Source organism: Triturus cristatus, chromosome 10 (assembly GCF_964204655.1).
Source record: "Triturus cristatus chromosome 10, aTriCri1.1, whole genome shotgun sequence".
Taxonomy (NCBI): domain Eukaryota; kingdom Metazoa; phylum Chordata; class Amphibia; order Caudata; family Salamandridae; genus Triturus; species Triturus cristatus.
In genome coordinates this window covers 553,835,860-553,862,636 of record NC_140593.1, presented here as the reverse complement: position 1 = coordinate 553,862,636, position 26,777 = coordinate 553,835,860, and the positions used below count along the sequence as shown (strand labels likewise).

General features: G+C 48.3%; 1 protein-coding gene and 1 long non-coding RNA gene across 4 annotated transcripts in view; one reads left to right on the top strand and one right to left on the bottom strand.

Moving 5' to 3' along the window:
* LOC146789711 (uncharacterized) overlaps positions 1–8,385 on the bottom strand; it is a 184,358-nt gene extending 175,973 nt beyond the window's left edge. Inside the window, exon 1 of the long non-coding RNA XR_014970144.1 lies at positions 8,253–8,385. This is a non-coding gene — a long non-coding RNA (uncharacterized LOC146789711). The remainder of the gene's footprint in view (positions 1–8,252) is intronic.
* Positions 1–26,777, top strand: part of LOC146789710 (WD repeat-containing protein 48-like) — a 391,919-nt gene that overhangs the window by 303,287 nt on the left and 61,855 nt on the right. The gene's annotated exons all lie outside the window — the stretch shown is intronic.

Here is a 26,777-nt window from a genome sequence, read left to right as displayed (position 1 = left end):
CCAGGAGAGGAGTTGCTTGAGGATTCAATGCAAAAGGTGAAGAATCCACAGGCAGATGTATCCATCAGAAGAACAAGTTACTTACTTTCGGTCATGCTTTTTCTGGTGGATACAGTATCTGCCTGTGGATCCCTCACTGACCCACCCCCTTTGCCGTTGTCCACCTGCATATACAGAAAAAGTTCTTATTGTTTGACATTGTTGTCTATCATGTGTCATTTGCTTGCCATACAGTTTGTTCTAAAGAAATGCTTTGTTTTTAGCTTTCCCTCTTTACATATATACTGTGTATATATTTGTGTATGTATTTTGTATGCTGTGTGCTCTTGCATTATGTTGTTGGTCTGCCCGTTCGCCACGAGGACATGGAAAAAATGGGTGGAACTGACGTCAGCACACTGACAAGGTTGTCTTATGGCTCCAATGACATCACGCGGGGTCGAGTGCGGAGCCGTTCCATTGTGACGTCCTCGACGTGGGAGAGTTAGAAAAAAGTTTGTGGAATGCTGGCACAGGGGGAAATGCAAAATGTGAGGAATCCACAGACAGATACTGTATACACCAGAAAAAGCTTTACCGAAGGTAAGTAACTTGTTCTATTCCCCACTCACACCCCCACTGGCTTCTCGCATCTTGTGCCCCAGGTAATAAAACACTAGTCACATAAACTGGTCACAATTATTTTTTTGTCCACTGCGGAATTTTGCAAACCTACCTATGTACCAATAAGTCGGTACACAAAATTAAGAACCTGAGTTTGTCAAAGTCCTACCTACCTCATTAATGTTTATGAAGTAGGTCACAAAATTGTGACTCGCTCTTATTGCCAACAATCACATTATGGTGGCCTGCAAACTCAGCAGACTTCCATGTCTAGGATTGTGTTTAACTTAGGCAACCTTTTTATTTTTTTATTAAGTACCATGTTTTCCTAGAAGAAAATGGGACTGCGTTTGCAGGAAATATTTGGACGAAGGCGACCGCGGAGATATTGAAATGGTTTTAGACCAGCATTGTTGGGCTTCTTACTGAAGATGCATGGGGCTTTGTGTCAAGTTCATTGGTGAAGTTGATGTGTGTGGCCTGACCTTAAGACAGGTTGACACAGTGCCCTTTGTCTAATGTGGGACTTTTGAGCTAAGTAAAGTATGGATAGTCTCAGCTTGTGTGGCTGTAGGTATTCATGCTGTGCACACTCCTGCCATCTAGTGTTGGGCTCGGATGTTTACAACTTGTTTTCCTTCAATGAAGTCTATGGAGTCCCCGAATCCAGTGACTCCACCTCTTCGAGGCAACGCGCATGGTCATCGACTCCATCTTGAGATTGTTTTTCTCATCATTCTTGGACGTGATCTTCATAACTCCCTATCAATGACGCTCTTTCTCAAGGCCTACTTGACCCGGAGAAGCTAAACCATTGCCCAGCATCTACCACATGACGCAGCCAAGATTTCTTTGTTAAGTCGCAGAAGAATCAACTCTGAACATTCGGCGCCTTCGATTTCAGGACCGTAGAATGTTCCTGGAGGGGTGATGGAATGGACCCCATTTCAAAGGTGATTGCTTTGCGCCACAAAATACCTGCACAACCACCAACACCTGGTCTGCAATTTGTGTCTCTCTACAGAACTCACCGACCAGGACAGTTCAGATCCGAAAAAGACTTTAAAATACTGTTGGGCATGTCCCTTGCCCATAGCATGGAGACCAATGTCAAACAGGTGGTGTCTGTGGGGCAGTAAATCAGCACCAAAGAGGAAGGAGTATACAAGGGAGGTGACTCTGCAGGTAGCCCTTGCTGCATAGCATCTGGAGACTCTGATGTTGACACCGAAGCTAGCGATGAAGAGGGCAGCTGTCTTTCTCTTTCTCCTTTCGAAGGATCCCTGATGTCTCACCAGAGATATTCACAAGCCTGAAGACCAAACTAAGGATCATCAGTACTGATACTCCTCCAGCCCGACTCAGATGGCACAGCTTCAAAACTTGCCATGCCCTAGAACGAATGGTCCCAGGTGACCATTCAAAGACGCCAGTCTTGGTGCTTTGTGTCCTAGTGGTTCCGGCCGACACGGAGAGAAGTCTTTGCAGTCCAGGAAAGAATGAGAGGCCTATGGATCCTAGCCATAAATATGGTGCCGAGCCACCAAAACCTCCGGCCTCTGGATGCCATGCCTCACCGATGCCACCCAAAGTCAGTGTCAAAGCAGTCTACATCAAAACCATTGCGCCAAATGAACAGTCTCCAAAGAGACGGTTGAAAAGCCCTCACAAGGACATTTTGGAACCAAAGTCCAAGTTGACCCTGCAAGAATATGTACCCGAGGAAGGGGAAGGCCCTGTTATTGAGAGACTTAAACAGGACCTTGATTCACACCAGGAGGAGATTTATGACTGACAGCCCCAGACCCCTGACAGCCCCTACAAACTCATCCCAGCCAGATGGTACAACCAATTAGTACACGGTTATAGAGAGGGCAGCAGCATGGGGGCATGGTCTGCCGGGATGGCCGAGTAGGCGTCTCTGCCGAAGCTCCCCTCAACAGCAGAATAATTTACCATTTTCCTGCATTAATCCTGACCATTAACCCACACAATATAAAGTAATAGTATTTCTGCTCACCTGTGGGATCCGGGAAGTGCCGACATCCCTTGGTCTGAGGGGCGCTCCGGAGCTGGGAGCGGACTAAACGACGAACCCGTCAACTCCAGGCTGCGTGCATGGAGTCTCCTGGAAGCTCTGGGAATCCCTGCAACCGAGAGGAAAACTTGGCTGCAAGGCGGATGGAGGAGATAGCAGGACTGCGCCGACCTCACACAGGTAGATCATGGAGACAGGGTCCCGGAGTCGGGGAAGAAACAAAGGCGAGGAGGCCACCGATCTCCAGAAACAGAGGGAAGGCGATGCCGGACCGATCGAGTGGCCAGGGCGTTGCAGACTGCACTTGGCCAATTCCTGGTGGCCTGTTCCCTCCCTGGCAGTGAAGAAAGCAGGGAAGAGTGTCTGGTTGTGACCTGGGTAGAGAAGGTGGAACGGAGTCTGCTGACTTGAGTGGCCGTGAAGCGAAAGTTGGGCCTGGCGGGCGCCCGACGCCCTGGATCTCTCCCCTGGGGCCTGGAAACCACAGGTGGGAAGGCCACCTGATGCCTACCGATGGAGGGTGAAGGAGATTACTGAGTCGGGCGGCCAGGACATGGCCAGGACACAGGGGCCGTGCCCAGCCGGCACCCTGCCGAGCTCCGCAATAGCTGCATTGATTCTGGGGTAGCCGGTGCACATCCCACTTCAAGCCAGAGTGAGTAGGCAACTGCGCGCTGGCTCACCGTTGTGCTGGATGATGGCCCGACCTGCGGCCCAGGGCCTGTCAACGAGGGGAAGCAGTGATTGAGACGAGAACATAGAGAAATCCAGAGGCCTGCTAAACAGGAGAGATCCGGCGGTTCGAGGTGGAGCGGCTGAAGGAGTTAGAGAAGGCTCAGTATAACGAGCATTTACAATGCAATGGTCTCGGCATTGGTAAAGTTAGAGCTATTGGCATTGCTCATGACATTAGTTTATGTTTTTGTTTTTAAAACATTTAAAGAAACGGCTTTGTTATTTACAATGTCAATAGCTTAATCACTCTCAAATGCGAGACCTATTGCATTTGCACCCACACACAGATTAAGCTATTGACATTGTAAATAACAATGCCGTTTCTTTAAATGTTTTAAAAACAAAAACATAAACTAATGTCATGAGCAATGCCAATAGCTCTAACTTTACCAATGCCGAGACCATTGCATTGTAAATGCTTGTTACTGTACTCTAACTGCCGGTTCGCAAGTTCCCCTCCCCCTCGGTCTTGATTTTCACTTTCGCGGCTCCGCCCTCAATTGGAATCGGACGTAACTTCGAGGACGCGCGCCTTGTCTGTAGGGCATGAGCCCAATAACACTGGACTAACCACTAACCTTGGGTTCAGCAGCAGTGTGCTGCCTGGTGTACAGTGCCTTAATGCCTTGTCACAGAGGTAATAGGTGCTTTATAAATGCAATTACAATACAAAATACAGTGCTTAAAGAAACAACGCGCACACACACACACACACCTATCGTGCGGCATGGATATCAGCAATGTGTGTTTCCATACATCTGCAGCCTGGGCAGCAGCACACACTTCCCTCACACAGCCAGGTACAACAAGGGAAGCAATAGAGCAAGCTTCCCACACACAGAGCTCGGTGAGATCAAACTTCCCTTGTTAACAAAAAGGGGTTCATCACAACCATTGGTACAGTCCAGCCACCCTCACACACTGTGCCTTCTAATCTTCCTAATCAGCCTGTGTGGCAAGGAAATGATAAATCGCAGCCATGTCTGCCCCTCAAAAAGATAAACTGCCTTTCCTAAGGGAAGTGGTGCGACTTCCTCTCCCATGCCCAAGCTTTGGCATTCCGCCAGTCACGAACACATATGACAACACTTGTGAAACCCACCTTGGATTTTATCCTCGGTAAAGAAAACAAAAGGCGAAAGTCGCCCATGATTTACTTTACCCACCACCTTGTCAGGGGACCACTGGAATAATAAGGGTCGTTGTTTCCTGTAGCTGCTGCTGCCAAGGTGAGGGATTCTTAGAACTGTAAATAACAATTTTCTCTCGAGCTCATCAGAAGAATTAATGGAAACTGAGTTGAGCTCGGGAACAGGGTTGGAAAGCCCAAGTGGGGCACAGGCTGCAGACCAGAGAGCTGCTTTTAGGGGTGGACGGATAGATCGGTCGTTGGCCGTCCACCCTGCTTACACAACCCTGGGGGAACACACACAGCCTTATGACACACACCTAAACACTTTATTGCTCCTGCAGTCCTCCTGGAGACGGCTGTGCTCAGTACAATGTGGCGCTGGTACGAAGACACCCAGGGCTGGTTTTAGCCCCCAGCCCACCGCGGCTCTCTCCAGTGACCGGAGCGGGGTGTGATTTGCTATGGCAGCTCCGAACGGGTTCCTCACTGTGTAAACTTTCGAGGGCGGCCACTTGCGAAGTCTGTCCCTTATCCCAGGTCTCTGCTGCGCATGAACCCACTACGCTTGCTTAGTACGGTTGTGAGTTGCAAGTTGCACACTGTGGAGCCAGCTGCGAAGACATGAACCCACAGAACTTTCTTTGAGCAAACACGGCATTTCAACTCACCAGAAACGCACGCAAGTTGACTCCAAGATAAGGGGTCGAGGTATTGAATGTGGGGAGCAGTTTTGGGGGCGCCCGGGCGCAGGTCCTGCTGCAGTCTGTCTGGGTTCCCTCGCGTGCTCTGCGCGCGTGCCCTTCCCCCCTTTGCCGAGCCCCCTGCTCTCCCTTTAGGCATAACCGCCACGCGCGTTGGTCGCAGGCACCACCAGCACACCGCTGCTGGTGGTGAAGGCGGAGCTTCGGTTTTTGATCTCGGCCCTCCCTCCCCTTCAAACCACTCCTTGTTTTTTTGCTCTTTAAAATTACTGAGACATAATTTGGCATTCCCCCAGTGACCGCTAACAGTGTGTGGCTGCCAGCTCATTGAACTTGTCTGTATTGTAATGCAATTTTGTGTTGTTGCAGTTTTATATTGCGCGAATTCGACCCGTAGCTATTGGAGCGCTTTACACGAGTACCAGTTAACATTACACAAGGACACAGTGACTTTTTTTTTGTCGGCACAGTGAGAATAACTGATTTGTCCAAGCTTGTATAATGGAACAAAATATAAATCATTTTTCAAATTTTTAAACAGTTAATTAGTGCAAAAGCAGCATATTTGCCCTTTCACAATAATGTACACACGGCAGTTCATAGGAGTCAATTCGTGTGAGGGTGCTGGAAACCACGACAACAAGCACACCACTGCCTTTCTCCGAGGCGAAGCAGAAATGCCTCGGAGAAAGGCAGCGGCGTTTCCGGATTCGGGGGCGTGTTTTGCTTTTCTCTCCTCTTGCCATTGGCTGGAGGAGATAATGAGAAAAGTTGAAAAAAACACGCCCCCGAATCCGAAAAGGACGGGGCCTGTTCGGAGTGACGGACCTCTTCTCCAATGGCTGGCCAGTATTCAAGAAGCCAGCCAATGGAGAACAGGGGAGAAGAGGGGCGGGTTCAAGCCCCTCTACTCCAAGTCATTATCTCTCGCGAGCGAGACTGCGCAAGCGCAGCCTTCGCTAGCCGAGACCTAAAAACAAGCACTTGCAATGCAACCAGTCTCGTCTTTGGGACCTTATATGTTTTTAGCTAGGCAGACAAAGAAAACAATGCAGAGGTCCCTGTCCTCCAATAGTGGAACAAGTTATGCCCTACCACCCCACTCACCGGTGTGGTACCTCCACAGGCTCCTCCACCACAGGAAAGAGACAGCTGCTGGCTCTATGGCTTTCCTCTACTGTCGGTGGGGGACACCGCTCACTCAACACAAATCATCTCCACCGCTAACTGTGCTTAGCCTGATCTCCACACGCCAGCCCCCTCTGACCTTTCTTCTCACCCCCACACACACACACACACAGACAGCCTCCATGCGGTATGCACCGCCTCAGGCCATCACGAACTCCAGCATGCAGCTGTCTAGACCAGAGGGCACAAGTTTGCACTGAAGGTGCCCTGCTGTCTGCCCAAATTCCCTTGTATATATAGTGGTACTAGCAGCAACACCGAAGCGTGCGGGTGCATGTGGGTGGGCGTGTATGTGTTTGCATGCGTGCGATTGACTGTGTATGTTTGTGGACGAGCGAGACTGCATGTGGGTGAGCACACTGGCGGGTGTTTGTGATGGTGCACTCTTAACAAAGCAACTTTCCCAGTTACAGAATAGTTGCCTTCAAATGAATCTGTGCGCGCAGTCCGTCTGCGTGCACAGAGTACACTGGACTGTAGTGGGATAGCACACACACACCATATTGGATCTCTGGGCACTTCTTAAGCCGGTGTGAAGTGTTTGAGGTAAGTGCACATTACATCTGTGCACAGATTCAGCTTGTTTGTGATAGGTTATTAGAAACGCAATATAATATCCTGAAACTGCATCAAATCAGAACACACTGCCTGTGTGCACACATTCACCAGGCCTGAGGTAATGAGGCCGTTGTGTTATAATGCGTCAGTGGTCACGCCTTCAGCTGGTCTCTGACCAGGTCAGCACAAACTGTAGCCTGAAAGGATGCTTTCCGCCCGTCTGTACTAGGTCAAAGCGCACTCTACGCTGCATTTGCACACAATACGCCTATAGGTGGTATACTGTAATAAGTATTGCACATTAAGGTGGCCTGTGCTGTACTCCTACACATGTTGCCTTGACGCTTAATTGCATACCCTCAGCCAGTGACGTAAATTATAAGCTGTTTTGTGCACAGCCCATCCGTGCATTGCATGGGCGAGTGTGCACAACTCCTACTGAACGGCGATAGGTTTTCCCGATAGTTTTCACACCTCCAGCTGGATAGCGATTGGCTGTCCAGTCAGTGTGTACACCTACAACTGGGCCTGACTAAATTGCATAGACCGCATGATCACCGGTGGTTCTGCTAGGTAGGCATTTCTGAGTGCACACATCACATGCTGATCTTGGATTGGTTTTCCTGTTCGTTTGCACAAACCCAGCACTGTTGTGCTCGTGTGCACACCTCCAGTGGGTCACCTTTGGGTCTCGCTGGCAGTTTGTGCACCCCCGGCAGTGCTGAGCTCGGTTTACCTGCCTAAGTGTGCGAATCAGATTGCATAACCCAGCTGTATAGCGCTTGGCTGCTCTGTCAGTGAGCACACCCCCAGCTAGGCAGCGCTATGTTTGCCCACATTTGCCTGGCTACCCCACATCAGTGGACTACTACTTTCCCAGTGTCTGCAAGCGGTGCACGGTGTCAGCTGCATTCTTGTAGGCTTACCTCTCAGCGTGCACTTCACGCTTGCAGTTGGTCTGCGCTAGATTTGCCTTTCATTCCACCCCCCTCAGCTGGGCAGTGCCTAGCTTCTGTTGCGCACAGCACAGCTGATATAGCTCGTCGGTGCGCGCACCTACTTGAAGCTATACCAGATATCCTAGTCCGTGCACACACACCTCAGCTGGACTGCACTGGGTCTACTGCAGGCAGAAACACTCTTGATAGTGGCAGCGATTTAAAAGGCAGAGCAAGCATAAACTTTTCGCCAAATCAAGCGCCGTTAAAATAGGTCATAGACACGTGTTATTGTTGACAGCACCTAAAAAGTCAGGGGTGCATGGAGCGCTGCGGTGCCCTGCCCAGGCTGCACGTACCTTCCCTTGTCCACTGTGTTTGGAACTTAGGCTCCTGCCTGCCATTGGTAAAGCTGCACCTATCTTCCCTCATCCCCCATGGCTTGGCTGCAAGCTGAGGCTCCTGCCTGCCCTCGGTAAAGCGCACCGCAGGACGCGCATTAGCATATGAGCCGCCATGCTGCTGTGGACAACGACCCTTCTGCCTTCTCACAGCCGCGCTTCCGCTTCCAGGTAACGTCTGTATTGCACATGTGTTGAGGACAAGTCAGGCAAAATAGTGCGAATGCACTCAGCCAATCCCAGGTTCAAACAAGCACTTACAAATGCAATAGGACTCGTATTTATGCGAGCCCTATTGCATTGTAAACAAAAGTGCGGGCGTCCAAAAAGGCACGAACGGGAGGGGTGGGTTGTGGTGGGCAGAGAAGTCGCGGACTGCGGGAGTGAATTGGGGAAGGCAGGGTAACAAAAGAGTTTTTAAAGTAAAGGGGCCGATAGCCATGGAGGAAGAAAAATGACGACGTTGTCGCCAGGAGGCGGGACTAACCTGCCAAAAACCAATCCCAATGCAGCATGTAAGATTTCGGCCATTCAAAAAGATAGGTAAAGCTAGGAGGAAAGTGGGCGGAGCTTCCCCCGCTATACTGTATACAGCATCTCTCGACGAAACCGCGCAAGCGCTGCCTAGGGGAGACCTAAAAAAATCGAGGCTGGAGATAGACATGGTGTACTCCGTGGTGTATGCCGCGCTGGACCCCCGAGTTGTACTGCAGCATGGTCCCCTGAATGAGGAGAAGGTAAACTAAGGAAGCAGGAAGGACGAGCCCAGCCGTACTACACGCTATAGCACAGTTCGTCGGCTGTTCACTGTGGCAGTAGTAACAAGCATTTGCAATGCAATAGGTCTCGCATTTATAGGAGTTTGAGCTATTGGCATTGTAAATGACTGCTTTTTATTTAAGTTTGGTTTTTTTAAAACATAAATAAAAGGCACTGTCATTTATAATGCCAATAGCTCAAACTCGTTTAACTGCGAGACCTATTGCATTGCAAATGCTTTTTATCTTGATGGCTCTGAAAACTCGAACTAGAAAAGATCTGTTGTTTTAAAATGATATAAGAAAACGAGTTGAAGATCATATGATCGGTGACTGCAAACAACAAAACTCTGAAGTCCGTTTCTTTCAGATGGAAATTAAAATGTATGACGTGCCCCAGGGCAGCTGTCCATCAAAGCCAGGGCACTGTATCATTTTCTTGTAAAATGATCCGTACGAGAATGAAGAAATGAGTGTGCTTGGAGTGATCTCGATTCTGTCATTTAACTCTAAATGAGTCATGTTTCAGTTTGGGATTATTTTTCAGGCGTTTACTTTGTCCACTTTTGTTCAGCAGAGGAGACCAAACACCACAATTCCCAGAATGCATCCGTTTGCTAATTGAAGTCTAGGACGAAGAGCATTGGTGTCCATAGTGGCACAAAGATGAATGAACTCCAACTGACCATGTCTACGATGCTTCCTAGGTATCCGCCTTTTAGGTCTGTAAACTGAATACAAGGAGGGCTCACCGGCTCCCTGTGTGCTGGGACGAGGGTTGACGTAAGCAAAGGTCAGCTCGACTCGAAACAAGTGTGCGAAATAGTGAGTTTTTTATTGTTTCGCCTTTGACGTTTATGGATAAGTTCATCACACAAATTGCAACTTTTGTTTTGTCTGTTTTTTGCACAGATATCTGCAAAGCATAGTTTACTCTGACCGGCTATTTTTTGCCTTGCGTATCTGTTCTCTTGCACAAGGACACTGCATAGAAACACTCTACCATGGGGAATACTTTCAGAGGGCGATAAAACCTGTATAGATTTTCTACCCACAAGTACATGTTTTGATTGGGCAGAAGTTGTGCGCTTCCACAGAACCAGTGCTTTCCCTCCGCACAGCTGTGATAATTGTATTTATTCAGCTGTCCGGTGCTTGACCTTTCAGAGTACACACACGACACTTTTAATATTAACGTCTGTTTTTCTATGGCGGCAGCACAGATCGGAGGAAGGCAGTCGGTAACATACATGGATTTGTAGGTCTCGCTTAACAGTTAAATTGTCACTTGACATTTTTTAACCTAGACCGATATCGTTCCAGTTTTTGCTTCCACACATTCATTTAACCGTGCATAGAAGTACAGACGCCTTGTTACACCGACTCAGTGATTCCGTGTCACTTCGCGCACGGTCAGCGAGAAAACCAGCTAGAGCGCTACAATGCATGGCCACGGCAGGCGCTATATACAAATATACTCAGCAAAGAGCACGGCGGTGTGCCATCCTACACTCGAGGTAGAGGGTTCTCCCTGTGCTGAAGTCCATTCCTCCTACGTGCACAAGTCAAACTCGCTGTACGTTGTAGAAGGAGCATTTATCAAACTATGCCCAATAAAGCGCCAAGAAGCGCCGTGCTCTTGTTAAACACTACAAATGAATTGCCAACGGGTGGGAGTCCACAGCCTGTGCTCGCTGCGGCACCTATATGCACGGATTTCTTAGTATAGTTTATAATTGCAAAGAAGTATTAACGTTGAGGTGGCGGGGGAGCGGACCTTGTTTGTTGTTAGTGGGGGCTGGGGTGGTTGAAAGAGTGGCGCTCACATTTGGTTGCTGGGATTAACAAGCCCGGCGGAGCGTGGCGCGCGCTTGGGGGCGGGGGAGCGGACCCTTTGAAGTGCTCCCAAAAGGCGGATTGCATGGCGTAATGATGCGCGTGATTGTGCGCGTGCTAGCCATGCAATCCGCTTTTTGGGAGCACTTTTCAAACCCGCTTTCTATAGTCTCGCTTTGCGATCGCTTATGCAATAGGTCTCGCATTTATAAGAGTTTGAGCTATTGGCATTGTAAAATTACAATGCCTTTTATTTATGTTTTGGTTTTATAACAAAAGGCATTGTCATTTACAATGTCAGTAGCATAAACTCGCATAAAAGCAGTGTGTGGCGTGCAGCAGTGTGTGGCGTGCAGCAGTGTGTGGCGTGCAGCAGTGTGTGGCGTGCAGCAGTGTGTGGCGTGCAGCGGCGTGCAGCAGTGTGCGACGTGCGGCGTGTAGCAGTGTGCGGCGTGTAGCAGTGTGCGGCGTGCAGCAGTGTGCGGCGTGCAGCAGTGTGCGGCGTGCAGCAGTGTGCGGCGTGCAGCAGTGTCGTGCAGCATGCAGCAGTGAGTAATGCAGCAGTGTGCAGCAGTGTGTGGCGTGCAGCAGTGTGCCGGTTGCAGCAGTGTGCCGGTTGCAGCAGTGTGCCGGTTGCAGCAGTGTGCCGGTTGCAGCAGTGTGCCGGTTGCAGCAGTGTGCCGGCGTGCAGCAGTGTGCGGCGTGCAGCAGTGTGCGGCGTGCAGCAGTGTGCGGCGTGCAGCAGTGTGCGGCGTGCAGCAGTGTGCGGCGTGCAGCAGTGTGCGGCGTGCAGCAGTGTGCGGCGTGCAGCAGTAGTGTGCAGCGTGCAGTAGTGTGCAGCGTGCAGCAGTGTGAGGCGTGCAGCAGTGTGAGGCGTGCAGCAGTGTGAGGCGTGCAGCAGTGTGAGGCGTGCAGCAGTGTGTGGCGTGCAGCAGTGTGTGGCGTGCAGCAGAGACACGTGGAGGGTGAGGAGAGACACGTGGAGGGTGAGGAGAGACACGTGGAGGGTGAGGAGAGACACGTGGAGGGTGAGGAGAGACACGTGGAGGGTGAGGAGAGACACGTGTGGAGGGTGAGGAGAGACGCGTGTGGAGGGTGAGGAGAGACGCGTGTGGAGGGTGAGGAGAGACGCGTGTGGAGGGTGAGGAGAGACGCGTGTGGAGGGTGAGGAGAGACGCGTGTGGAGGGTGAGGAGAGACGCGTGTGGAGGGTGAGGAGAGACACGTGTGGAGGGTGAGGAGAGACACGTGTGGAGGGTGAGGAGAGACACGTGTGGAGGGTGAGGAGAGACACCTGTGGAGGGTGAGGAGAGACACCTGTGGAGGGTGAGGAGGAGACACGTGTGGAGGGTGAGGAGAGACACGTGTGGAGGGTGAGGAGAGACACGTGTGGAGGGTGAGGAGAGACACGTGTGGAGGGTGAGGAGAGAGACGTGTGGAGGGTGAGGAGAGACGTGGAGGGTGAGGAGAGACACGTGTGGAGGGTGAGGAGAGACACGTGTGGAGGGTGAGGAGAGACAGGTGTGGAGGGTGAGGAGAGACACGTGTGGAGGGTGAGGAGAGACAGGTGTGGAGGGTGAGGAGAGACAGGTGTGGAGGGTGAGGAGAGACACGTGTGGAGGGTGAGGAGAGACACGTGTGGAGGGTGAGGAGAGACACGTGTGGAGGGTGAGGAGAGACACGGAGGGTGAGGAGAGACGGAGGTGGAGGGTGAGGAGAGACGGAGGTGGAGGGTGAGGAGAGACGGAGGTGGAAGGGAATCAGAAAGTGGAGGAGAGAGAGAGGTGGAGGGTGAGGAGAGACAGTGGTGGAGTGGGGGGGAGGGGAGGATATCACTTTTACTTCCTCTCCTAGTGTAAGGTAACACCCCCACCCCACAGGCCCTGCCGGGGCCGAGAGCAGATCACTGTTCGCATCAGCCGTCACCCGAGACCGCTCCGTACTTGTTGGTAAATAGCGGTTCACTATCTGTGTATAATGGGATTCACTTGGGGGGCTGACTTACCTCCTCCACCCCCAGGGCCAACACTGAGAAGGCATCAGAGACCTGGTGCTGCCTATGCTGCAGTACTGCGAGAGAGAGAGGGATGGGGGGGCGGGCAGAGGAAGAGGAGTGGGGTTAGAGAAGGGACAGGTGGGGAGAGAAAGAGGAGAGAAGGGACAGAGACAGAAAAGGAGCAAAAAAAGAATTAGAGAGTAAAGAGGAGAGTTGGGGAAAATGAAAACATTATGAGAGAACATGTAGCAAAGAGGTGGAGAGAGAAGATGGGAGAGAGTAAGGACGCAGCCAAGAGATAGGGCAGAGACAAAAAGAATCGAAACAATACAAAAGTATTTTCCAAACTCGTAAATAACCACGGGCCAAACAACTGATCTGCAATGAAGCATCCGAATCCGGTTTATCATGACGTTAACCATGCAATTAAAAATAAATTTTAAAAAAAATAAAAAAAACACCCAAAAACACGTATACACCATGTTGACCCTTTTCCAGGCAACGTATTCTAAAACGCCATTCTCATTCATACATTCACAGCAAACCTGTTCACAAGAGTGACAGAAAATGTGGTATTAGTGTTACATTTTTGTTTACATCTATACCCGCTCACTTATGCAATTAAAGGATTCATGACCACACGGTTAAACAAAACGTACTGATTGGCCTTGCCGTGAAGGAGAAACACGTGTTGACACACACTCCCGATCTGTGAAACGTTCACCCCACTTTCTCGAAATTGAAACCAGTGCATGTGTCGGACGAACTTCCTGCCGCTTATCTGAATGCACCAGTGGCAGAAGATAGTCACCATCTTGCAACAACACAATTAAAGGGAGGCATGTCTGTCTCTCCCCACCGCCACATGTCTGAGTCTTCCTGTCTCATGCGAGATCTCCCTCTAGGAGACAGCTGACACCGACTCTTCCCCTGAGACAGTACGGGAGATGCGTGTGTGTGCATAGTGTGTGTGTCTATATGTATAGATCTGTGTGTATGCATGTGTGTGTGTTTGTATGTGTATATGTTTGTGTATGCATGTGTGTTGGTGTGCAAGTATGGGTGTGTCATTGTGTTCATTTGTCTTCATGGATGTGTACACATGTTTGTGTGTATACCTATGTCTGTGTATGCATGTTTGTGTGTATGCATGCGTTTGAGTATGTTGGTGTGCGTGCTTGTTTATATGTGTATGTGGGGTTGGTGTGTTGGTGTGCATGTATATGCATATGTTTATGCATGTCTGTGTGTGTTTGTATATGTTCATATGTGTGTGTAAATGCATGTGTGTGTTTGTATGTGTGCATAGTTGTGTATGCATGTGATCAGAGGGAAGAGTGCACTTGAGGGCAAAGAGGAAAACATACAGGGAAGAGTATGTGAGGGCAGAGAGAAAAATACAGAGGGAAAAGCACGTGAGGGCAGAGAGAAAAATACAGAGGGAAGAGTCCATGTGAGGGAGGAGAGAAAAATAGAGGGAAGAGCTCATGTGAGAGCAAAGCGAAAAATACAGAGGGTAGGGCGCATGTTAGACCGGAGATAAAAACATAGAGGGAAGAGAGCATGTGAGAGCAGAGAGAAAAATATAGAGAAAAGAACACATGCGAGGGCAGAGAAAAAAATACAGAGCGAAGAGCACATGTGAGAGCATAGAGAAAAAATGCAGAGGGAAGAGTACATGTGAGGGAAGAGAGACAAATACAGAGGGAATAGCATGCGTGAGGAAAGAGAAAAATGGAGAGGGAAAAGCACATGTGAGGGCAGAGTGAGACCAGAGAGAAAAACATAGAGGGAAGAGCATATGTGAGGACACAGAACAAGTACAGGCTATGCCAAGCGGAATTGATCGCGTTTGCGATCAAACATCAAAGCGGCGAAAGTGAAAGTAATCGAGCAGAGCATCAAAGGGCTGGGTGAGAAGGGAGGGGGGAATGCAAGGGTCAAAGCGGCTAAAGTGAAAGTAATCGAGCAGAGCATCAAAGGGCTGGGTGAGAAGGGAGGGGGGAATGCGAGGAGCAGCTGTGCACGTGCACGCCATCGTGCACTCAAGCCCCAGGCCAGCAAAACCATGTGGGTAGCACTTTTGAAAGCCCACTTACAAAATGTCTCAGACAGCTTTCGCTGTCTCAGCGAGACCTAAAAAGGAGAGAACCCAGCACTAATTACAGAGTTGCATCGCCCGTAAGCCACGGAAAAGGACAGCGGACACTCGCCAGTCCGTCATTAGTAGGAGGAAGCGGTGGAGGAAGGGTCAACAACGGGGGCAGGAACATAGAGAATAACTACCCAGAAATAAAGCAGGCATATCTGCTAAGAGACTAGAGGAGCTGCACAAGACAGAGGGAGCTGTGAGAAGCCGTTCCGCCCCAAGCATTGGAATACTCCACATACTCCAGGGGTCTACCACATACTCCAGGACTCTACCAAAAGTTTGGAATACGAAAATATTAAGTGCGCAGGAAACGTAATTGAAAACTCATCATGAGGAAAGGTCAAGTGGGAGACGCACAGGCTTAACCCAGAGAGATATACCCAACGACAATAAACAGACAACACCACATAGGAACCCTACACGCTGTAACCATGGTCAAGGATAAGGCAGCCAAGTTGCAAGCTGACAAAATAATTAATTACACCTTACCTCTCCCACTGGGTTCAGAGACTCTGGCAGAGAGCATGGTAGGCGACGACAATGGAGATCGTCAAAATGAAAAGTAACCCCTCTCATTGCTAGACGTCCCACAGGCAATTCAGTCTACATGTGAAGACATAATGCACAGAATAGTCGCAGTGGCCATTGACGTCGACCTACTACGCTGTGGTCTGCAGAAGGTAGCGGAAAGAGTAACTACCACTGAGGAAAACATAGATGCACAACAAAAGGAATTGCGTACCCTCAGGTACACCATCATTGCGCTCTAGAAAAGAGTAGTGAGTCTGGATGAAAAAGCGCAAGACTCCGAAGGGAGTTCTAGGAGGAACAATCTTAGATTTGTGTGTTTCCCCAAACGAACAGAAGGTCCCTTTGCCGACCTCCTCCTCCTTCCCCACCCCTTACCCCCAAGACCAAGAGCGCCGCCAAGAGCCATCATCGCCCAGATATTCAATTATCGGACAGGAATGCAATCCTGCAGCTCATAAGCACGAAAGGCACCCATATCGATATATCCTGACTACACCCAACAAGTTCAGTAGCAGACGTTCCTAAATGTTAGACGTCTTCGTAATCTACATATGAAAAATAGCCTGTTCCCTGCAAAATTGACAGTGGAAACAGACTACTGAACCCTATTCTTTCAGTCAGCCGCTGAAGCAAGTGACTAGTTGGACTACAGTGGGATACCAGTTACCTGCCTTGTCCCCTCGACAGGGTCATCCAGAGCATCGACAACAGGAGATAAAAACAGAGAGCGACGAAGGGGACCAAGGCAGAAGTCACAATCTAGAAGAGAAAGTCGGGGCAGGATCTGGGTATGCCCAGATGGAACATTGCAGGCTTCGGACACCGAAACCGTTCAGGAATCGGAAACCGCGACCCAGGATACAGGACTTGACCCTTTTTGTCTAGAGGAACCAGTTGAGTGAATGACACGATGGAGTCCAGACAGAGGTTGGCATGAAGGAGGAAAGGTGAGAGACACAATAACACGTAATAGTGTGGACATTGTATACAAGTAAGCCCAGCGGAGACACAAGTTGATAAAGATGACTGTCGTGGGGAGGCATGGTGGGCGACACGCGAAGCACTCATGACTTCCTGGGGTAGGCTGTAAAAACATAAATACATTGCATACCGACAACACCTCCATATGGAAGGTGATAAGTCTGGGGCCCTATTTGCGAGATTGATTAAGTCAAAATCCACAGCCCTCCCAATATTGCAATTACAAGACCGGAATGGGGATTTGATCTGTACCCAAGGGGCATTTATAAACATATTGGGCCAGCATCTAGCTAATGCCTATCAAACCAGTCTAACACACCCACAGAAATATTACAGTCCCATCTAGACCATATTGAAATACCTCAGCTGGACCCTGCGGAGGCAGAAGCACTGGCATCCCCTATAACTAAAGAATAATTATCTGTTATCAGACGCCTCAAAACCGCCAAGTGCCCAGGCAGTGATGGTCTCCTGGCCGAATTTTATCAGAGATAAAACTTAGATAATAAATTATTGAGCGGGATTCTAGCAGCTAGGTTATTACCTCATATGCCACGCTTGGTACATCCGGACCAAGCGGGATTTATACCCAGGAGGAACACTATTAATAACTTGAGAAGACTGGCACATATTTGGCATGCCCCAATATTACTGACTGAAGACTGAGCTCTGGCAACGCTAGACATGGAGTAGACATTCAACTCGGTGAAGTGGGAATGCATCTGGGCGGTCCTCCGAAAAATGGGGATGCGTCTGGTTTTTCTCCAGTGGGTTCAATTGTTATATACGAACCAGACGTTCCGAGTGCGCCTCAGCAAAATCAGCTTGACCGGGAGAACGAGGCAGGAATGCCCCCTGTCGCCGCTGCTGTTTGCGGTGGAGGTGGAGCCCTTGGCGATAACGAGAATAAAAAGTATCGAGGGTTGGGGAATCCGTTTGGGAGATACAGGTCATCTCCCTATATTTACCGAAGATGTCCAACCAATGCAGTGCCTGTGAATGAGTTGGAAAAATTTGGAGTGTTCTCCGGTCTTCATATAAACCTTGTGGTCGAAAATAATCCCAATTGGCAGACTGATGCAGGTGCCATTCGGGGCCCAACCAGAAGGTATAAGGTATTTGGGAGTTCAGTGGTGGCACTCCCCCTCATTATTCCTGGAGCATACTATAGGGAGAATAATAGAAGTTATCTGTGGGATTGTGGAAGTCCCTGCCTCTTTCCTTGATGGGAAGAGTGGTTATCATAAAAATTATAATACTACCCTGATGCCTTTACACCCTACAACATTCCTTCTATGAAATCCCAAAGTCATATTTTACGTTGTTAGGCAGTTTGATAGTGGAATTGCTGTGGGGCAACAAACGTAAACTGGTGAAACTAGGAACTCTCCCACGGAAATGGGTGGATGGAGGACTGGAGATCCCCTATTGCAACACGTGGTCCACTGGCTGGAAAGGATAGTAACTGGGGGAGAAAAGAGTACTGGTGGGCACCTACGGGAGAAACCCCCTATCGAGTGACTTATGATGGGTGCTGCAATTCCAAAAGAATACTCACACATAATTAGACATGTGACAAAAGTGTGGGAGGATACAGTTAGGAGAGTAATCCGGGAGACACCCTATGCCCTTGTGGGATATAAGACCCTTTAAAAAAATCGCAGACCCCATGTCTGTCCAAAGTTGGAAAGACAGAGGATAACACACTATGGGGGGGGGGGGTTGTATAGTAACGGCAGGTTTCTGACACGGGAGCAGGCTACAACTACTTGTGAATTGGAAGTGGGACAATTCCTGCAGTATGTAAAGATAGCAGCAGTGCCCCGGGGGGGGGGGGGGGGGTGTGGACCTACTTCCCAGAGGAGCCCCCTAGTACAGCAGTGCTCACGATGCTATTATCTATGGCGGGAGGAAGTCGCTTAATTATATATATATATATATATATATATATATATATATATATATATATCTCTTTTCGAGACGACATGCCAGCCACAGCCCTTCAGATACAGACAAGGTGGGAGGAGGAATCGGAGGAGCCCATATCCGAGCAGGACTAGGCGAGAGTGCATGAGGGAGTACGGGAAGTAAGTTCCAATGCACGATTTAAATTAATTCAATATAACCTCATACGCCAAGTATATTTAACCCTGTACAGATTAAGTACAATGTATCCGGAACGGTCGGATGCTTGCCCTAGATGTGGTGAATCAGTATCTTTCTTCGTTCCTATGATATGGGCATGCCAGAACTTGAGTCTCTTCTGGGAGGGCAGGCTGGAAAAAATACACAAGGCTACAGGATGGTCCATTCCTAGGATAATACGCTCAGTCCTACTGGATCTAATTCCCAGTCCAAAACAGAAAAAGTGAATCAGAAAATGTGGTTAATAGATTTCAGTGAATGGGCTACGGCTGAATTGATCCGGATGAAAAAAATTAGAAATGATGAAAAACTCAAAGATGATGTGCAGACGTGGTCTGAGATGACTGCAGACCTAAGAGACCCTCAAGGGGAGGAGGTGGAAAAGGGGGACGAAACAAAACAGAGCCCGGGTACCGAAGGGGCGGGGGAAGGAAATTCTGAAGCTTGATACAATGTACTGCATTCAGGATGATGGTTATTGAGCTTAAGAAGAAAGTGCAGATAAAGGACTCAAGACACGAAGGGGATGGGTGGGTGAAGTGTGAGTTACATTTTGATTTGAGTGGCACAGAAGTTATAATTGTGTTGCAATGAGAATCAGATCTTGTTAAGACATAATTGCTGCTATTACTGTGTATACTATGTGAAACACCGTATTGGATTAATCAGTGAAATGCCAATAAAGATGGTTTAAAAAAAAAAAGAGGGCTGCAGCATACCACAAGGTGGACAAGCATGTCACACCTGAGGAAGAGGACTTCCTGGTGGAGACTTTATCTAGAACGGAAAAATCTGTATAATCTACCAACGATAGTCAATGCTGAAGCAATCTGTAGAGATTTTCAAGGACTCAGTAAAAGGTAGAGTACTGCCACCTAGGGTGGAAAGAAAGTACAAGGCCTCTTTCAGACCCACTCCACATCAGTGGACATCCGTCCCCATATTCTCTAGTAGTGGCTACAGCACGGAAACACTCTGCATTACAAGCGACAGGAGATGTACCTCCTCCTGGAAAGGCGAGTAAGCAGATTGAGGCTGCCGCCAGAAGGGGGCTGTAGGGAATACCAATCATTGGTGCATTGCTAATTCTGTAAGCCTGCTCTCTAAATACAACCGGGCACAATGGGATGAGATGGAAGATCTCCTCCAGCTCCCATGTGAATATAAACAAGCATTTACAATGCAATGGTCTCGGCAATATTATAGGTAGAGCTATTGGTATTGCTCATTATTTTTGTATCCCTAAATAAATGGCATTGTCATTTCTATTGGCATTAGCTTTTTTTTTGCATATGTGATACCTATTGCATTAGCAGAGAGAGAGTGAGGTAGTGAGATACACAGAGAGAGTGAGGTAGATAGAGAGTGAGGTAGTGAGATAGAGAGTGAGGTAGATATAGAGTGAGGTAGTGAGAGAGTGTGTGAGGTAGTGAAAGAGTGAGGTAGTGAGGGAGAGGGATGTTGTGAGGTAGTGATATATAAGTATAGAGTGATGTTGTGATGTAGTGAGATAGAGAGAGAGGTAATGAAAGAGAGTGAAAGTGAGTTAGTGAGATAGAGAGTGATTGAGGTAGTGAGTGAGAGAGAGTGAAGTTGTGAGCTAGAGAGTGAGGTAGTGATGTTTTGAGAGAGAGAAGTTGTGAGATAGTGAGATAGAGTGGAGTAGTGAGGTAGAGAGTTATGTGGTGAGAGAGAGTGAGGTAGTGAGATACACAGAGAGAGTGAGGTAGATAGAGAGTGAGGTAGTGAGATAGAGAGTGAGGTAGATATAGAGAGGTAGTGAGAGAGAGAGTGTGAGGTAGTGAAAGAGTGAGGTAGTGAGGGAGAGGGATGTTGTGAGGTAGTGAGATGTAAGCAGAGTATGTATTGTTTGCATATGTTAAAAAAAAATTGTAACATTAGGCACCAATCACTCTCAAGTAAGACCTAAAGAGGCAGCAGCAGCCCCGTGCCGTCGTGTAGGCCGTGGCTGTAAATCAGGGTCTATTTTGACATTCTATGTCAGGGCGGAGCGCGCGGCTCGGCCTGCACCGCCGCTGTTCACCCCACGCATGACCTGATCACCCCATAGTCTACTGGCACGCTTGGCGTATCTGCGGTGTCAGCCATTAGACATGTTATGTTGAGATTTGCAAGTGTCAGAATATAAAAGGAAAAAACTGAGACTGGATGAAATGCTCGAGTGGCGAAGTTGACTGCGCTCGTAAGTTTCCCGGGGGTTAGGATATTTTACAAAAGTGCCACTGTCCGCGGGAATAAAGGTGGGAACGCAAGTGGGACACAGCCGCCCTCGTATCCTTCCTGGGGCCCGGGTGCCTTACGTAAGTGGCCTAACTTGCTTAAAATCAGAAAACTATTAAAAACAGAGCTTATTAAAGATTGAGCGCCCTCACGACTTCCTTGCTTCTATCCGCTGCTAGCGCGGAGATACGCCTGCCGGGGGGATTCCAGCGCTTTATAAATTCCTCATTCATTTTTAGTAGAAGTACCAAGGAAGGAAACGCAGTCTGCTCTATACACCAACTTCAGCAGCAAATCGCTAAAGCTTAGTTATTAAGACGTTTTGCATTGGTTCAATGAATGGTGAGTGAACTGAAAACAATCATTGGTAAAGGCAATAGGTCTCGGTTTAATGATTTAGGAAGCAAGTAGGAGCAGAAAAAGGATGGTCGAAGAAAGCCAATGATTTAAAGGGGCGGATCACAAGCCTGTCCAAAATGCTTACTATACAAACTAACATCTCCTTAAGAAGTCCCAGCTAGTCACCGGTGCCTTTATGAGATTGAAATTATCACTCAAAACGAGCCGACGCTGTATGCCGACCTGGCGATAGTAAACAGAGTTAATGTATTTAAATAGAAGGGCCACATAATGGTCACTTAAGTGGCCGACAACCTTTCGTCCTTCGGCCCAATGATGTCAAAATCTACATCACCGCGCAAGCGCATGTCACCAACATGGAGTCCCACCTCCTTCACCGTCACGAAGACAGAGCACCATGACAGAGCACCATTTACCGGGCCAATGCATTAGGGGGCATGATCGGGTCGGCTCGCGCGCCATGTACACGTTACACAACTCGATTCGGTGATAAGGGTAACACGCTCACCTCCTGCACTACCGCCGCTGGCTCCTGCTCCCCAGCTGCCGCCGCTCGTCCTCCTCTTTGTCCTGGGCATGTCCGGCGCGCTGTGCCGGGCCCGGTGCCTGGCAGAGATCAGCCGATAGACTAACACTTTTTACTAAACCGCCTTTCGGGTATAAGATTCAAGTCCCCTAACGGTAGAGGCGAGCAACGGCGGGCAGAACAGAAGCGGGACCAGGAGAAGCCGATGAGAGCCTGTGAACGAAAACGATGCATCTTCCCTCTGAAAACCTAGGGCTGAAGGCGAGCTAAGCACGCGCGGGGATCTTAATTAACACCGGCTGTGGACGCCATAGGAGAGAGGCACCAGAGAAGCCCTCAACGGCAGACAAGCCCTGGGGTCACGGAGGGCGCGCACGCGACCCCTGCGAAAGTAAGGGGCCAAGCAGCCACCCACCCAGAGAAAGGGAAAGTCGCGGACAGATATCTAAAAAAATTAACAAATGCGTCCGGACGCCGGGACACCACCGCCTTTCTCCGAGGCAAAGCAGAAATGCCTCGGAGAAAGGCCGCGGCGGTTTCCGATTCGGGGGCGTGTTTTTCTTTTCTCTCCTCTTGCCATTGGCTGGAGGAGATAATTAGAAAAGTAGCAAAAAACACGCCCCCGAATCCGAAAAGGACGGGGCCTGTTCGGAGAGACAAATCTCTTCTCCAATGGCTGGCCAGCATTCAAGAGGCCAGCCAATGGAGAAGAGGTAAAAAAAAAGGGGCGGGTTAAAGCCCCACTCCAAAACATTAAATCTTGGAGCGAGACTGCGCAAGCGCAGCCTTCGAGCCGAGACCTAAAAAGGGTAAAATGTTGTCACAGATGGGAACCTTGCATCTAATGCAACCATTAGATGTGATCTGGATGCAGCTCACACTTCAGCAAGGAGTAACATTTCTGCTCTCCTTTTACACAGACATGCGTGGCTGCCTATTTCAGGATTCAAACCTCAGGTGCAGCAACACCTTCTATTAGTGCCCCCGAAAATCTCTTCAGCCTGAAGGTCGATGAGATGTTAGAAAATATTGAAAAGGACACTGAGATGGCCAAAGTGATGGGCGTGCTGCAAACAGCTGGCTCGTGCCAGCCCTTTCAGAAGCAGCAGGGCAGGTGTGGAGGTAAAGCACCCACCACACATCTGAGGTAATCCTGCCAGTGACGCATCAGGCCTACCAACAACAGAGAGGAAAAGGTTTTGGTAGTGGATCATGCAGAAGCAATAGAAACAGGAGAAAGTGCAGAGGTATTCCAGCAAAAGGTGCCGCCTCCACTTCTGAACAGTGACTCCCATTGCGTTCCAAACCCCTCAATCACCCAGCTCCTGTCGGGGGTAGACTTCTGAGGTTTCAGACATAGTGGGCTGTAATCACGTGGGACCAGTGGGTACTGTCAATAGTGCAGCACGTTAATTGTCTAGAACTCCTAGCAACCCCATCCAACATTCCTCCACGCAGACACATCCTCAGCCCTCAACACTTTCATCTTCTCAAGGAAGAAGTAAAGGCACTCCTTGCCAAAGGAGCCATCAAACCAGTTCCAAAAATGTATCTGGGCAGAGGAATATATTCACTATACTTTCGAGTCTCAAAGAATGACAGAACATTGTGGTCTATTCTAGACCTCAGGCCACTCAACCAATACATCATATCGGAACATTTTCATATGGTGACCCTTCAGGATGTAATTCCACTTTTGCAGGAAGGCGAGTTCGTGACAAACCTCAACCTCAAAAATGCATATTTCCATGCACCCTTTACAGGAGTGCTTAGCGTCACAAGCGGAGGGCAGTATAGAGGATCTAGTGGTGATTCAGCCAACAGTTAATTGTTCCCTGCAATGGTGGAACAGCTACAGTCTGCTTCAGGAAAGGGTCCTCCAGGATCCAAATCCGCAAGTGACCATTACCATAGACCCTTCACTCATGGGTTGAAGGGCGCACATATTAGAAATGACAGTACAAGGAGTATGGACTTCTTTGCAAATAACTAATCATCAGTTTTCTAGAACTCCTTGCAATTCAGTTAGTGCCCAAGTCCATCCTATCATACATTCATCATAAGGAGGTCATTATAAAAACTGACAACATGACAGCAATGTATTACATACAAAAACAAGGAGGCACTCATTTTCCACTCATGTCAGTTAGTTCAGAACATATGGAGACGGGCATTACAACACCACATTCAACTCCTGGCAGATTATCTCCTGGGAGTAGACAATGATACTTCGGACCTCCTAAGCAGGACACAGCAAAAAGTCGACGAGTGGGACGCCCACCCACAAGTCCTAAAAAGAGATGGGGTACACCAAAGCTAGATCTATTCCAAACAGCGGAAAAATGCAAAATGCCAGCACTTCACTTCCACCCACATTTACTAGGCAATGCATTATGGGTGAACTGGGCAGGGATATTTGCCTGCACTTTTCCTCCTCTCCCATTACTTCTATATGTGGTGAGGAAATTCAGGCAAACCCGTCTCACCCTCATTCTAGCAGCTCCCACATGAGCATGACAACCACAGTACCCCACATTACTGGAATTGTCAATGGTCCCTCACAAGAAGCTCCCCAGTCAGCAAGATCTCTGACACAAAACAATGGGACAATCAGGCACCCAGAAACCAATCCGCTCAATCTAGCCATCTGGCTCCTGAAGTCCTAGAGTTTGGTCACCTAAATCTGCCGTCTGAATATATGACCCTTCTTAAAGAAGAGAGGCTCTACCACTAGAACTTGCTATTCAGCTAAGTGGAAATGATCTGTATGTTACTGCACGGCTCAACACATTGATCCTATCAACCCTACAGTACAAAATGTGTAATGCTAGCTACTAAATCTCCAAAGGTCAGGTCTAGCTTACACATCCATACGTCTTCACCTCGCAGCCATTGCTGCGCCCTTAAGATATAGAGAACATCACTCACTGTTAAAAACACCTGTTGTCAAATCATTCATCGAAGGTCTGAAAATGGTAATACCTCCAAGAACACCACCGGCTCCAGTATGGAATCTCATTTTGCTATTAACTAGACTCATGGTTCCCCCTTTTGTGTCCTTGCATTGCTGTCCACTTCAATAACTTTTTGGGAAAACTGCATTCTTAGTAGCATTCACCTGTTTGTGAATTGTTAGTGATAGACAAGCGCTCACTTTAGAGGAGCCGTTCTTTCAAATGCATAAGGACAGGGCAATCCTAAAACCTAATCCGAAATGTTTGTCTAAAGTTCTGTCGTCTTTTAATCTTAATCAGACCATTGAGCTCCCAGTGTTATTTCTCAATCCGCATTCAGGAGCTGAAAGAACCCTTCACTCTTTAGATGTTAAAAGAGCACTGTTATACCATAATGATAGAACAAAATCATTTAGAAAAACACAGATGTTTGTAGCTTTCTCTAACCCCAGACGGGGTTACGCTATATCCAAAGCGGGGATTGCTAGATGGATAGTCAAATGCTTTCAGACTTGCTATGTCAAGGCCAAAAGGACCTTACCCCCCCCCCCCCCCCCCCCCCCCCACCGAAGCTCCTTCCCCTAGGAAGAAGGGTGCGGTACGTCCATGGCTTTCTTAGGTAACATTCCTATAGCTGTCATTTGTAAAGCAGCTACTTGGTCAACTCCACACACATTTGCCAAACACTATTCTGTGGATGTCCTCGCACGTTGACGTTTATGTATAGACAAGCTGTACTGAGAACTTTATTCCAAGCATATTCAACACTCAGTGACTAGCTACCACTTGGTGATAACTGCTTAACAGTCTGCACAGCATGTGTATCTACAGTCACATGCTGTAAATGGATTATGTTACTTACTTTGCAAGCATCTATTTATCGCATGTAGTGCTGTATATTCACAAGGGCCCACCCACCTCCCTGGAAGTCAGTGGTTATGCAACATAATGTACACATATTCTAGATATTCTCTTTAGTTTCATTCACGCTGCATGACCATCACTATGAACACCATCTAGCTCCACTACACTTAAACCTGATGTCTAAAAATCTTTTGATGATGACCATGCACATTGCCTCTAAGCGGAGTCGTCACTGGATCCTGTGACTCAAAAGACGACCTTAAAGAAAAACATGTTGTAAACACTCAAGCCCAACTCTAGATGGCCGGAGTGTGCGCAGCATGTGAATCTACAGCACTCCATGCAACGCATAGAAGCTTACAAGGTAAGAAACATAATCATTCCATCTCATCCACAATGTGTCTTCTGTCCATATGCTCAAGTTCCTGGTAAGGATAACCCTCTCATAGGGTCACGAGATGTGCAAGATAAATCATGCTGGTGATGTAGGTATTATGGCATTTTTTGTGTGTGCTCTCGAGATCAAGGGAGTAAGATGAAAATACTCTCCCAACTTATTTGCTATAGTTGTAACTCAGAAATATACCATGATTTTGAAATTAAAATTTCTTCTGTAACAATACCCATATCCTATAGTATAGGAAGCAGCATTTATGGAGAATTCTGTTTGATGTGGATGGATTGTGTATTATTCTGCAGACTAAATGATGCCGGGGCCTTGAAAAATACAGATGAGCACTCTGCGCCTTTTCTTCCGCTCTTTGTTGCAGAAAAAGAATCCTACTTTCAAACACCCAATCTTATCTGCCTTACTTGCAGTGACTTTCCTCTGAGCAAAAAGCCCTTCTCACCTTTTTCCTTGTCTCTCTTCCCCACTACTATAATCCCCTCCCAGCTCAATTTACATAATTTCGCCCTACAGCCCCCTAAGAATTCTGACAATTTGATCTGGATGGTATCTTTAGGAGAAGGTATATTCAGATGTAAAAGAGGTACATGGGAGGACTTTGTTCCAGGGTTGGCCATGTAGTCCAATGTGTTTCGACGGCGGGTGGTGTGGGGCTTTGTTTGGAAAGATTCAGGCACTCTTTATCAAAGTAATGAAAGCCCTTAGCACCAATAGGCTTTGGCTGATAGCAT